At 49.1% G+C, this 10,494-nt stretch overlaps 1 long non-coding RNA gene across 1 annotated transcript; it reads left to right on the plus strand.

Annotated features, from left to right (window-relative positions):
• The first annotated feature begins 116 nt into the window (after positions 1-116).
• LOC132076162 (uncharacterized) lies at positions 117-4,894 on the plus strand. Its single transcript, XR_009418877.1, has 3 exons — positions 117-306; positions 2,397-2,569; positions 3,479-4,894. It is a non-coding gene; the product is annotated as an uncharacterized LOC132076162 (long non-coding RNA).
• Positions 4,895-10,494: the final 5,600 nt, after the last annotated feature.

Genomic DNA, 10,494 nt, shown 5'->3' on the forward strand with positions numbered 1-10,494 from the left:
CAAGACTCCTTGCAGCCAGCACCGCCCCTTTAAGAGATGCAGGCTCCAGACATTTTTAACTTTTTGAAGGTAAGGGGAGGCTCCTGGTTTAACCCCCTCGGCTCGGGGCCCGCCGCCCTGCCGCAACCCCGCCAGCCCCGAGCTTTCGCTTTGCGCCGGCTCCGGCGGACGTTTTCGCTCCCGCACCACGCAAAACCGGGACGGAGTCGGGACTCCGAGACACCGGAGAGCTCGGGATGGAACCGGCGCCCGGGGGCCGGCCAGCACGGTCCGAGATGGTCGCCGGCTGTAGGAACGACAGAGCCGGTAAGGCAGCGAGGACGGCCCTGGTTGGGGAGGGGGGGATGGGGGGGCGGTAATCACCCCGGAAAAAACCTAAATGCTACCTGAGGGAAGAGTTAGCTCCACACTGCGCCGGGACCCGCGAAGCTGGGCAAGGCCCTCGGGGCTGAGCGCTGGGGGCTCCGACGGGCGCGGCGGGGCTGGGGGCCGCCAGCACCCCGGAGCCCGGGAGCGGCCCCTCGGTGCGCCGAAGCACCGGGCCGATCCCCACACGAGGGCCATCGGGCACTGCGGGGAACCGAGGCACGGGGAATCGAGCCGCCGGTCGCCTTTTCCCGCCTGCCTCCGAGCCCATCGGTGTCCGACCAGCGGCAGGGAAATGAGAGGGGCGGCAGCAGCAGTGCCTGCTGTGGAAACGTCCGCATCGGAGGCGGAAAGGACAGCACGGTTTGATGGCACCGACCAGGACCCCCGTGCTGGGGCCGTCGCTGCCTCCAGGACGGACCGGGGCAGGACGAACCAGGCTCGGCGCACTGCAGAAGTGCAGGCGGCTGCGGTTGCCAGCTTTGGGCACAGGGTCGTGGCACCGGGCCAGGGATCGGTGGCGGCTGCCGACGATCCTGGGAGCCTCAAGGAATGTCCACCCGAATCGGACATTCTGTCCGTCAGCAGCCGCTCCCCGGGCAAGCCCCGAACTCCCACAAGCAGTCTGCTGCCTCTGGGACACGAAACGCGCCCGTCCCTGGGTTCTCGGCCGCCCTGGCCCGCCCCGGTTCCCGCGTCGCCCAGGCCATGCGGGATGGAGGGCGGACGGCGGGAGGGCAGAGGCGGGCCAGGTGCGGTCCGTCGGGGCTCCGCAGCCCCGGGGACGGGGCGGCCGCAGCACCATCTGCTGGTGAGGGCCCCGGCACGGCGGGGGAGCCGGCACCCACCTGCGGACACCCTCCGGGAGCTGCCGGGGCTGCGGGCAGCAGCGCGGCTTCTGCATCGAGCCGTAAATCTCACCGCAAGCGGGGCCGAGCCCCGGGGACCCGCCAGCCGCCCTCGGGGAAGCCGGCGGGGCTGCTCGGGCAGCCGGATCAGGGGCACCCCGAGCGCACGGGCAGCCCCCTGTCCCGGCAGGACTGCCCGCCCCTGGGAACCCTCTCCAGCTTCTCCCGGTGTCCGTGCGGCGCTACCTGCGCCCCCGACCGCCCCAGCCAGGGCCCGGTGAGCCGGCGGCCAGTCCGGAGCTCGGCGCGCTCGGCGGAGCCCCGCAGAGGGGGAAGCACTCGGCCTGGCCCCGGTGAAGCCCGCGGACAGCGCTGTCTCCGGCGGAAATCTCCACTCCCCGTCTCTGCCCTTGAAACGCCCCAAGAGAAGAGGGGCAGCCACCCCTGCCAGCCCCGGCTCACTCGGGCAGCGGCTGCGGCGGCACGGAGCCGCGGTGGTAACGCGTGGGGAAGGATGAAACATACCTCTGGCTCTGCTGGGGGCGAGCAGGGAACACACGGACTGGATCTGCCGTGAAACCATCCCGCCAAAGCGGAGACGGGAGCAGGGCTCCAGCCGGCCTAGGCAGAGGCTGCCGAGCGCAGGCTGACCCAGAGCAGCAAAAGGGTGCCCGGGGCAGCGGGCTCTGAGCGCTGGAATAAGTAAGAGGATCCGGGGAAAAGAGCTGTGCAATTTCAGCTGTGCAAAGCCCTGGCATCCCGGCACAGGAAGAAGGCAATTTAAGCCTGGAAATTTGTGTTCGGCTGCAAACATTTCTGCCGAGGTTTGCAGTAGCACTTAAAACTGACCCAGGACCTAAAGCCTTTGCTTCAGAAGCTATGAAGTTTTTTGGGTCATCTCCAAATGAGGAACACGGGTTTCAAAATTATCTCGTTATTTTTTAATAATTTTTTCTATGCTTACAGAGGATGAGGACAAGGCTTCAGGGGTATTTGTTGTGATTGCAGGCCAAAATTTTGTACCGTGCCTCCCTCCAAGGATGGTTCTATTTTCAAACGAAATTCCAGAGTGCTCTGTAGTAAAAGGGGAAAAAAAGCTACAAACAAAAACTAAACAAATTATCCACTTTAACCTCCTTTTTATATCTTTTTTTTTTCCTTACAAACACATTACTTCGACAGAGAAATGTGTTTATTCTGAAAAGTCCCCCACAATTAGTCTCTGCTTTGAACGCAAACTCCGGATGCACAGAAGTCACTTATCTGTGGAGATATCACCAACAACATTAAAAGCAGGGAAAGAGGCAAAAAACCCCAAATGCCGGAGTCACCTTCCAGATTCTGGGAAGACGACGGTAAAGGAAATATTTATTTACCTGTCTGAGCTTTCCAAACCAACACCGGGAGCTTACCCCAATCCTATGCTCTCAGAAATGCAATTGCACCCCACTTTGCATCTTACCCCAGCAGCTGCAAGTTAAATCTAAAATTACAGTGGTTCGGGCTTTTTTGTTTGTTGGCCTGTTTTTCAATAAATTGTAGGCTTGCTATAGAAAACATTTAAACGCTAAAAACTCCCCGGTTATCTGCGAGCGCCGGGGCAGCAGCGAAGCGCGGGGAGCCCCCAGCGCCGCCGGTGCCGGCAGCCGCCGCCGCTCCGGGACGGCCCCGGAACCCAAAGAGAGGGGCCAGGGCCGCCCCCTCCCCAGGCAGGCACGCCAGATAGGAGCTATCTCAATTTACACCAGCTGCGACCCTGGCTGGCCGTCCGCAGCAGCGGCGAAGCGATGATCCTTTCTTACATTACCATAATTACTTTCGAAAGCCTGACTCACATAAAAAGTATCTATAAAGATTTACTCGCGGTTTTGTCAATTTCGAAATAGGTTTCTCCGTTTTCCATCTACTCTAAACTTGCTGGTTTCAATCTCCAAAACAGTCATTGGAAAAGAAAACTGGGGGTGGAGAAGCATTTCTATAAAGAGCTTAACCAAAACACATTAAATATTTTCCCAACATCACCAAATAAACAACAATTCTCCAGCTCCCTATAAACTATTTAAAGCATGTCATATCATCTCTTCTGCTCTTGCCAATGTACTTTTCTTTTAATTTACAAGCTGATTAGAGCAGGGGCCTGTCTTTTTGTATATATTTGCAAAATATTTGGCACCCTTTCAGTCAGTTGCAGTTCACAAACACTTAAAACTGCATTTAACTTCATTCTTATAGGTAGTCACTTCGATTTTTCCTCTCTTTTGTAGAGCTACTGCCTGTGAAAGTGCTTCTTGTAAATGGTCTGAGCAGTTGTTGAAGGTTTTCAACAGAGGAAACCTCTTCAGATGGAAAAAAAAAAAAGAAAGAAAGAGAAAAAGAAAAAAGAGAAGAAAAAGCACAACGGAAATCTAAACTCAGATCTCAGGCTATACAAATTGGCCCAAAAGAAAATGGGGGAAATCTCCTTAGGAGGAACATTTTTAGTTCACTAAAGAATAAACTTTGCTTATAAATGATGAAAGTTATTATCATCAGAGGATGTCCTGTACCAAACAAACCTCCATTAGGCTGGGAAGGATAAAACAGGCTAGACAGCCTTTAAAAAAAAAAAATCATCATGTCTTTGATTCCCAAGATATCAACCATGTCTGTTTCTTTAGTGCTGTCAAGTAAATCTGAGTTATGGATGCTCTAAAAGAAGCCATCAAGGAGAAAATTCAGCAAGTGAAAATTAAGAGTTATTCATACTTCACAAAAAATACACTTACTTTTCAAGTTCTTAAGCTTCTGCCCTGTAGAATGGTATGACAATTCCTTAGAAGAGCAAGACCAGTGAATGTGGTAAAGCTGTGATCATCAGAGCATACAATTGCATGGCAGATTCTTTTTACTGTGCTTTTTACACTTTCTGCAAAGCAGTGTCCATCATTTTCACCACAAGAGCCTTAACGTCTGGAATGTAACCTCCTAAAACTGCCAGTGCCTCAAGGTGGGTGTCACAGCCTGGGCTCCACTGCTGAAACCATTTTCTAGCCTGTTTATGTATCATGTCTAACCTGATCAAACAGACAGAGGACAGTTACTTGATTTAGTACAGCATCCACATATTGCTCTTTAATGTAGGTGATCTGGGAAGTTGTGCAAAAAGCAAATCCCTCTGTCTGGGCGAGAAGGACTGGCTGGTTAGGGAGCTCAGGCACAGCAGGAGGAAAGCAAGCCCACTGAGAGAGCTTCCTCCCTCCATACATGCCAAAGGCAAGGCATCCATCAAAGCCATCAGCCTGGTCAGGAAAAGCACAGTTGGCAATGTTGTCTTTGCATTTTTGCCAGCGCGAAAGGAGCACAAACTGGTATTTCCAAATCTAGCCATAGGCAAATAGAGCACATTTCTTTGAGAGTCATTCTGTACTCACTACATGTGTAATGAAGAAACCTGTAAAAAAAAAGGTGGGGGGGACAGGGGCAAAATGCACTGGTTCCATAAAGGTTGTGAGGCTCTGAGTGTGGGCTCTCCCTGCGTGGAACACCACAGAATGAAAATGGGAGGATGAAACAGAGTTTTAGGTAGGTACCAATCAATAATAATTGTTTTTAGGGTTTTTTTTCAGTTTTGTAATTTAATTTCCAGTTCTGTGAAAAGTTAGATACCATGTACTCTGTTGGAGTAAACAGCATTTATTGTTTCCCTTATCTGCCTTATTGTTTTAGTTTATTTGACTTCTGATGCATGGTCTCAAAAATTCTCTTACCAGCTCAGGATAGTCTGGTCCTGCAGATTTGTCCGTAGAGAGAACTTGTGAAATCCCAAAGTGTTGAAGTCCCAACAGTCCTTGAAAGACTGAGATGCACAATTTCCATACAGCTGTAGGAATTGCTCTGGGGTTCAAACCAGCTGCCATCTCAGCACACAGAAATCCCCTTTGCCCAAGTGCCTCTTCTGCAAGCAGAAAAAAATCCACATAATGACTGAGAACATTTTAGCGTACAACAATGCCCTTGGACAGAGAATGCTCTTTGGCTCCATTAACTTCTCTGTACTCATCAATGGCCAGGTCTGATTTCACTTTTGTCTTTCATATCTTGAGAAGCAGCAAATACAGCAGCAATTTGTCACAGTCAAGGTGATAGAGTGAGAACACCACAGAGAGACTGGAGCTCTGCAGTGCCCTGAAGACCATAATAGCCTTGGAAAACTTTTCCTTCAGATTGAGCCCAGCCCTGGGCAGCAGAGAAATGTGTAGAATTATTCCTGTTTCACATCATCACGTGAAAAAGAAAGAGAAGTGAATATGACAATTTTACAAGCCTGAGAATGAATGCAAGCGAGTATTTGTCCCACCATCTGGGGGAGATGATAGAGGTGAAGGGAGAGGGAATATGAGGGGGATGGTAAAAGTTGACAGAGACCTTCTATTTTTCTGGAGGGATGCTTTACATTCCAGCAGAAAAAAATGGAGGAAGCGGACATGAGAATTAGATCAGAGAGGGGAAGTAAGAAGATGGATGAAGTGCAAGGCTGGAGGAGCAAACGAGTCAATTATGAAAAAGAGGAAGGAACTGTGTGCAGAAATCAACGAGGAGATGGAGCTCAGGGGAAGGAACAGCAGCCAAAATGCTCTCAAATCAGAGAAGCTGCTGGGGTGAGAGAGACAGAAAAGAATTGGAATATTTCAGGTAATGATAAAATTGTAAACCCCTGTCTGCTATGTATTTATTTGCATAGGGCAAATAAGCTCTCTGTCACCAGCTGTATCCAGACACCTGAGCATGGCCCTGCTACAGACAAAGACAGACAAATCAGCCATGTCAAAGCTGTAAACTGTTGGTGTGCATTAGAGAAATCAAAAGCAGCACATGAAACTCAAGGGTAGACAGTAAGAGGAGAAAACTATGGGTCATGCCTGAAAAACAGACAAATGGATGAAGTAGAAATAAAGTTAAATGCCCATAAGGAACCACAAAATTCAGAATCTCAGGAGAGAGCACCACTGAATGAGGGGGAAAGGCCAGCAGTACATCAGTGACCTGTACTCATGGAGGGAGGAGTCTCAGGCTGATGCCAGATGGACTTTAAACCAAATACTCTGCTTCCATTGCTCAGAAAAAGCAATGTTCTTTCTGCATAAATTCCAGAGCCTTTCCAAGAACTCATCCTCACCTCAGCATCGTTTAAGGGCTGGCATGTCAGCAGAAGTGAGGGGTGAGGTGCAGAGTCCCTAACCCAGGCACAGAACCTTATTGCCCTGTAGGGAAGGTGCATTTATTCACAGCACAGACATCTTTGTCCTTTCTACCACGGACAACTGGGTATTGCCTTGTATCCTCTCCCTCCACAGTTCCCCTTCTGTTGGTCCTTTAGAACAGCAACAGTTGAGAAAGCTAAAAATAAAGCTATATAAGCAATATAATAGGCATGCAATTGCATGTCTATTTTCTTTGAAAATATGATGCTTTATTTCCTGTTCAATGGAAAATACAGTTTGATGTTACAACTATTAGGTTTTGACTGAATGCAGAAATTTGACTGAAACAATGACATTTCCCCCTGTATTTACTATTACCATATGTCACTGATTATATATTTAAGTTGCAAAGATGAATTAAATTTCATGGCTTCCTCAAGCTAGATTCTCTTGGAATGGACTGTCTTTTGTTACTAACCAAAATGCTTGGAAAACAGTTTAAATCAAAACAGCAGATTTTTGGTATCATTTCAGGAGAAAACTGGTTATCACAAACCAAGTGCTTAACACATCATCATCCAGGAGGCTGGGTGAAGTCTTGCAAAGCTGCAGCCATCATGGCCAGGATAGAGAAAGAGGGTTAATTGAACACTACAGACTTAGAGATGGAAAAAGGAGAGGGAAAAAAAAAGACATTGTTTGAAGCTCTCTTGCCTGGGGTCTTATTCCTTCTGCTTCTGAAGTTAACATATATCCCACATCACAGTGCTTATTTCACTTACTTAGGCAAAGCATCTTCTCTAAGCTGGCTACAGAGCATTAGTGACAATCAGATTGCACACATGTTCCAGGAGAAGCCAGCCTTGTCCTTGCTAGATTTCCTCCTGCTTTCTGGGGAGAAAAAAAAAATCTGGTTTTCTTTTTTTTTTTTTTTTTGTTTTTTTTTTTTTTTTGTTTTTACTCCTTCTGTTTCCCATCACGATTTGGATTGCTAACATTTCTATCCCCACTAGGAGTCCCTGGTGGCTCCTGGCCCTTTTCTAAAGGACCAGCGGACAGCAGAGCCCCTGGGCTCCCATCAACCAGGAAGGAAGTGAATTGCAACCCACAGCCTGCCAGACTCCTATTTCAGACCTTAAGGTGATGCAAAACGACTTTAGGAAACTCCCCATGTCCAGCTTCCCCCTTCCTCCAGGTCCTGTCTGGACCTGAACAGCCAGAGCTGGAAGAGGACAGCCGTGACTAGAGAAGTCACCACGGGCAGGTTTGTGGATATTGCAGGCTGTGACACAAGAGGGATCTCAGTGGTGGCAGATACAGTGTACAGCAGAACCTGAACAGTGCTCATGAGTGGGAATCAGGTTGTCATTCCTAACTGAAGAGTTTGGGAAGAACAGTAAAAGAAGCAGGATTCAGCATAAGAAGGACAGCTATGCTGTGCTTGCTGAAGGACTCAGCAGGTAGGACACAGCCAGGACAGGCCTCAGTGAGAACACTGCAAATTCATGTCATACTTTGCCAAAGACTCAATCAATTGAGCATGTGCTAAAGCTGAGTTTGTTTTGTCTTATTTGGAGCTTTGGAAGATATTTCCTATCTTGACTCATTGAACACACTCCAACCACACACCTGCAACTTCTGGAGTGCATCCTCTCAGCAAGAGGCTGGCTAGCACGTCGTCACTTATGCAGGGCAAATCCTACTGAAAGCACATCTGACCACAGCTTTCACACCAGTTTACTTTTACATGTAGCACATGTAAGCTAACATCTGGCAAGAACACAACTATGTCCTGATCGAGATGGAGCTCATAGCAACAGATGGTGTTTGATACTGCAGGACCAGAGGGGCTCTACCTTAAACTGAGCATTATTTCCCTTCTGAGGTTTTCCCCTCTCTGGCCACATCTTTTTCTGGGTATAGCCACTACCACTATGGCTTTGCAGTCCCCTCAAGACCAAACACACTCTCAGCCTGCAGGTCACTGCCTAGCCCTAACACCCGGGTGATTTTGCTGCCCTTGAGGCATGTCAGAGCAACCATTATATTGTACATTAGTATAACACGAGGCTAGCAATGCCCTGAACCAGACAGTGCCTCCAGTGCAGGAGGAAACTCTCTCCAAGCACACAGTAGCTCTGCCTGCAGGCACGCAAGCAGCGCCGGTAGTTAGCAATCTAACAAGCAACATCTGCTGCCTATTTGGGGGCAAAGGATGAAAAGCCAGCAAAGAGTAGCCTACAGATCCAGCTCCTCGAGACTGGGATTTTCATACTAAAGGGAAAAGCGTTTGGAAGAGAAAATCCAGCATCAAAATCAACGTTGCTGTGGCTCTGGAAGGTACAAGATGCGACTAACCTAACCGCCTCTTCAGCTTTACACAGTTACTGTCCGCGATTTTTTTCTTTTTTTTTTCTTTTTTCTGTTTTTTTTTTTTTTTTTTGGGGGGGGTTTTTTTTTTTTTTTTTTGGGCCAGATCTTTATTTTGCCCGTTAAAGTGCGGCGAGAGACTGCCACCTTGTGGTTCCTTCTCCTGCAGTGCCGTGTTTTTCTTGCCACATGTTCCAGGCTGGATCAGTGGTTTCCAGACTGCTGTGCAGGGATTTCTAGTGACAAGGGTACTCTGGACAAGAATACCCTCCAAATACTTAATTAACTAGAAAAACACATCTGTAATTCACAGTCTTCAGTCCCTATACCTAGAAACTTATCACTAGAAAACCTTTCAGGAATCTAACTTGCAAGTTAATAAACATGAGTAATTAGTGGCATGGGTACATAGCTCCCAAACAGTAATACAAAACACAATGGCAGTGATGCAGAAAACCCTTTACAATATTCTAGCACCAAGAAGTCTGTGAGAAATTCAGGGCTGATGACAGCCTGCCATTGCTAAAACATGGGATGATCTCAGACAGTAGTTACCACAAGGTCCTCATAAAGAAAGAGCAACCATGTGCTCATGCCCCCACCTTGCAGACAGGATGGCAGAACAGGACCAGGCTGTGCTGGTCCAGAGTCACTCTGGTACTGCTTAGGGCAGCTTATGAGATCTGTCCCTCAGGCAGCATAACCTGGGGCAAGGTCTGCACAAGTCTGTTACCAGGTGGCTCCTTCATCAATCATGCCCAGGTAGAGCACCAGGTAATATTTCCCGAGTGATACTAAAGGGGAGTTAGAAAGTGGACGATCAGCAAGAGTTTGTGAAGCAGCACGAAGACCCTGTGAACACCCAGTGAATCCATCACATTTGAAAAAAAATTAAAAATAGCTGCCTCCCCCAGAGAGACAGAGAGAAGAGTCTCTCGTAACACAGAAAGGAGCACAGATCCCCCTGGTCGCTTTTCATGCCTGTCTGCCTGCTGACATACTGACACATAAAGTGACCTATTTTCATGGAAGCAATAATGAGTGAATAATCAGAATTTTTCGGGCACTTCCTTTGCCTCCATGACATTTTCTAGCTTATTGCTTTGCCACTACTGAGCCTGTTGCAGTTGTAAGCAACTGCTTTCCAGTTCTCCAGCCTCCTTTCAAATTTGTCGTGAATGTTGGTCCAGGGAAGACACAAAAGTTTAAGGAGTCCCCTAAGTCCATTCTTGAGCACATACTTCTGAAGCTAATAAACCCTAGCAACATTCCCCATCACGTCTAGACACGAGAATAAATGTAGCTACAGTGTGGTACATTTGTTTCCTAGAAAGACTGCAAATCTAACGACTACTCACCCTCCATTAAAAAATCCCAAGCAAACAAAAAAATCAAACCACTCCCACGGGAAGAAGGGAAATTAATCTGAACTGAAAAGCTGAAGAGTAGGGCCTTGACAGATAACAGAGGGAGGCTGAATGCAAATTCCAGCTCCAGAGAGTGCTGGCAGAAGCCCCTCAGCAAACCCCGACCGCGCAGCGCAGGGGAGGCGCAGCCCCCGCTCCGCAGCCCCAGGCAGGGTACCTGGGATGGCAGCGGGAGCCAGCGCGGCCGCGGGGCTGGAGCAGAGCTCGCAGCCCACTCTGGCTGCCAGCGCTTGGCCCTGCCCCGTATCACTGCCGGTGTGCTCCGCCGTGGATCGGCCAGCATCTCACCCGGTGCGGGGAGAG

This window comes from Ammospiza nelsoni, chromosome 8 (genome assembly GCF_027579445.1).
Source record: "Ammospiza nelsoni isolate bAmmNel1 chromosome 8, bAmmNel1.pri, whole genome shotgun sequence".
NCBI classification, from domain to species: domain Eukaryota; kingdom Metazoa; phylum Chordata; class Aves; order Passeriformes; family Passerellidae; genus Ammospiza; species Ammospiza nelsoni.